Here is a 4,177-nt window from a genome sequence, read left to right as displayed (position 1 = left end):
AGGTGGGGGCAGGCACAGTGAGCTGGGTCAATTTGGAGTGGAGGATGTCTGGGATGATGATGTTGAATGCCAAGCTGAAGTCCACAAAGAAGGCCCGTGCGTACGTCCCTGGGGAGTCGAGGTGTTGCAGGATGTAATGCAGTGTCATGTTCACTGCATCGTCCACTGACCTGTTTGCCCGGTAGGCAAACTGCAGGGGGTCCAGCATGGGGTCTACGATGTCCTTCAGGTTCACCAACACCCGTCTTTCAAAGGACATCATAACTACAGATGTCAGGGCGACAGGTCTGTAGTCGTTCAGTCCACTGATGGGGGTTTTCTTGGGGACTGGAATGATGGTGGAGCATTTGAAGCAGGAGGGGACTTCACACAGCTCTAGTGACCTGTTGAAGATGAGTGTGAAGATGGGGGCCAGCTGATCAGCACACACTTTCAAGCAGGAGGGGGTCACACCATCTGGGCCTGGTGCCTTTCTGATCTTTTGTCTTTTAAAGAGGCCACGCACATCCTTTTCACAGATCATTAGAGGTGGGTGGCTGGAGGGAAGAGTGGTGATTGTCGGGGGAACAGCTTCTGGATCTGAGGTGGGGAGGGTGAGGGGGGAGTGTTGATTGTCAAACCTGCAGTAGAACACAAGGCTGCTACTTTCTATGGCGTTTATGTTCTTCTGAGAACCACAAACTGTGGTGAATCCAGCGAAGAAGTGTATTAAGTTATCTGTAATGGTCACTTCATGACAGGTTCAGAACACTAAGGATTCATTCAGAAAGTTACCTCATCTCTTGCTCCTTTGAGAACTCTACACCATGTTTCACCATATACAGTATGTTTCACTGAGCTCTTCTGACTGAAGGTATCACCAGCTCTGACATGATCTCTGCTGTGTGTAGTCAAATGTGTGCTCTGTTATGCTCTTAAAAATCCATGCCTACATGCTCTCAGAATCTAACTTGCAAACTGAATCATGTTCAAATTTTGGTTTGTGTGCTTTCAATGTTTTGGCAGGAACATATTTTCATACCAAATCCCCCGGAGAAAGCTGAGAGACATACTCAGAAACAAACACACACATGATCTGGACTGCAAGCTTAAATCTGATTCTGCTCTTCCAAATCTGCTCATACTTCTGTGATGTTACATTCACTTCAGTACAAAGCATTGTTGCGAGAGCAGTGAGACTGAACCAGAACTAAGGTTTGTGGTGCAGACAGATAAACCATGAGGTTAAACTCATTTTAAACCTCAGTGAAACTGAAGGGAGCTGCAGATTCCGGTGATAATTCTCTGTAGGTCCATTACTCTGAACAGCCTCTGTCACATAGCTTTCCCATTGTCTTCACATACTGTTACTCAAAAAATATTGATTATACCCACTTTAACAGTGAATGGTGACAGGGCTGCAAAGCAATAGCATTTTACATTAGCTTATGTGCTAGGTTCTGAAAAGTGTTTGAACATTTTATTTTATAATTTTCTATACATCTTCTATCCAAGTCCTCCATGTTCTGTTGTGATGTTCAGGTTTTCTGTTTCACCTGCCCGCAAGACAAGCTTGTGTTTCAGTACAACAGAATTAAAGTTGAAGTTGCTGCTAAAGTTGCTAAAAACCCTGCTCAGGTTCTGCTGAGGTTTCTCCATTTAACAAAAGTGCACTCCAAATTGAGCCTTTGATGAAGTGGTTTGTTGATAATGAAAACATATTTTGGCTCACTGATACTATTTTCAATCACTGTCAGAGAGTATGTAACATCATGGCAGCTCATCATTCTAACGCTCTGCTGTCCTGCAGGATCACCGTGTTACACGACGTGACTATACAGACTGATGAATCCAGTGACTGTGCTTCAGCCGTCTTCGACCTTCCTGACAACACACAAAAGATGAACTTTGAATAATGCTGTTTCAGACCTGTTAATGGATGGATATGTGTAACAGTGATGGAGTCACATTAGATTCATTACCAGGCTGCTATACATCAATATGTTCAGGCATAAGTAGAGTCTGGAATAATATGTGCAGGTGAATAAACACCTACACATTCAAGCCTCTGTCATGCCTATAAAGGTCATGATAAAACCATCAAGCATAAAGCCATAAACATTATGTATATCAGACCTCATTGCTCACCTCAGTTTACATAAATCAGAGGTCTTTGCTAGGGTAACAGCCACCTGATGCTACAGTCAGCACCTTTTCATTAGTGACTAAAGTTGGGCTACTGTCACATGTAATCTTTATGGGATCATTAGATGTTACTTTGCTTTTGTGACCTGCTCTTAGGAGTATTACATGTCCTCAAACTGACTGGCCTTTTTTTTAATGTATTCTGAGCTGAAAATGCCTATAATGATTTGAGTGAGCATTAGCAAAAACATTGTCAAACTATGTCCTGTATGTGGAGCAGACTGGGATTATTGCAGAGATTTTATGTGGCCCACCTTCATTTCTCAGGTCCTTTCTTAAAAACCTATTAACTCTTAGTGTTAGACCACCTGTCTGTTTCTTCTACAATGCCAATAAAATATCACAGTACATTTTCAGCATTGACACTCAGAGCAAAAAAATGGTTTCTCCATCTTTGCTACTAAATGAAGGGATGCGAATCTAAAAAAGATATAAAAAAGAATGGATAGCCTCCAGATCCACAAAGGATAAAAAGCAATTTGTCAAAGAGATATGCACTACCAAATCAATCTAACCACCACCGCTATGCTTTAGGCAGGATTGCAAAGGTTGAATCAGCTAATACCTCAAACCCAGCAAATTCCTTGTAAAGGTCAACATTCAAAACAATGAACAAAATATATCATCCATAAATGAAGTTTTGTCTTCGAATAAACACACAACACCAAATGCACAGATGTATAAAAACCCACATGTCACAGGCAGAATCTTCTCTGTTCAAGCAGTGGGAAAAGTATCACTTGGCAAGACAGATCCAACCCTGATATGCTCCAGCAGCCACCTCACCACAGGCTTCCCCCGGTGCATGCAGAGGAGGTATCAGGTCCTGAAAATGATGTGTTGTCCTCCTTCTAACACCAAGCTGAAAAAGCTCTTTGCTAGGGTTGAGAATTAGAACACTCACCTCTGATCCTTTTCTATTTTAAGCTCCTAAAAAAATAAAAGTGAAGAGTCAACTGACCCCTCATGAAACCCCTTTCCTGAACAGCTATTAACCTACACCCTAATATGGCCTATCATGATTCTAGGTTCTCTACATGTGTATAGAGCACTAATAAGAACCATACTTCATGTCCAAAGAGTTTGGAGAAGTGAGAATGATTGGTCCAGTGTCATTTGTTCTTTCAAATGTTTATTGATTTTTAGAAGCCAATCTCATTGTGTAATAATTTGGAATTTTACAGTCCAACTGTTTTTACAGGAGTCAGTAACAGATTGTGTGATGATTTTATTCAGTCCACAGCCACAACAACAAAGTAGCTCCAGTTGCAAAATGGCTATTTAACTGAGTGGAAACCAACAAAAACTGAACATCAATAAGTAAAGATGCTGGAATCTACTGCACTTCAATTAGCACTGTAATAAACTTTTGCCGCTTTCCTCTAAAAGTTTGCATTTAGAGTGTGAGATTAAAATTAATCGGCACAGTACAGTCCCAAACATATTTTAATTTTAGTGCCTTTCTTCAGTCACTGGATCTCTCTGTAATAAAGATTTGTAGCTCTGAGCTCATCACAGACTGACTACTTTAAAAACAAATGTGATTTTCCTGATCTATATATATATATATGATTTTTAAGATGCTGGAAGGCAAAAATGGGACACCGGTAGATGGGAAATGATGTCAGCGAGCAGTAGCATAAATGATCTGCCAAGCAGTAATGCATGAGAAAGAGGTTAAATATTGCACAATGTGGATATGCAGAAGAGGCTGAAATGATCATGACATGATTGTTGAATGGGCCACTCAGTTTTTGTGTTGAACAGCACAGAGACACAATATCAGTTTGGTATGAAGACTACACCCCACTAATGAAGATGAACCCAATTAAATGGCCAGTATCAGATTGTACGTAGGAGTCTTTATTGACAATAACAATGAGCTGGAGAGAGGTGAATGCTAGTAGAGCTGACAGGGTGGATGGTTGGTTCTGGTGTCACTTGGGTGTGTGTGCAGGTGCTCCTGCAATGGGGATAAGGCACAGTAACAGGA

General features: G+C 41.3%; 1 long non-coding RNA gene across 1 annotated transcript in view; it reads left to right on the top strand.

Moving 5' to 3' along the window:
- Positions 1-3,617, top strand: part of LOC109968580 (uncharacterized) — a 6,724-nt gene extending 3,107 nt beyond the window's left edge. Inside the window, exon 3 of the long non-coding RNA XR_002276124.1 lies at positions 1,790-3,617. This is a non-coding gene — a long non-coding RNA (uncharacterized LOC109968580). The remainder of the gene's footprint in view (positions 1-1,789) is intronic.
- The last annotated feature ends 560 nt before the right edge of the window (positions 3,618-4,177 follow it).

The sequence above is a fragment of the Monopterus albus genome, unplaced genomic scaffold (assembly GCF_001952655.1).
Source record: "Monopterus albus unplaced genomic scaffold, M_albus_1.0 scaffold154.1, whole genome shotgun sequence".
Classification (NCBI taxonomy): domain Eukaryota; kingdom Metazoa; phylum Chordata; class Actinopteri; order Synbranchiformes; family Synbranchidae; genus Monopterus; species Monopterus albus.
The sequence above is the reverse complement of the archived record's forward strand: the minus strand, read 5'-3'. Positions and strand labels throughout refer to the sequence as shown.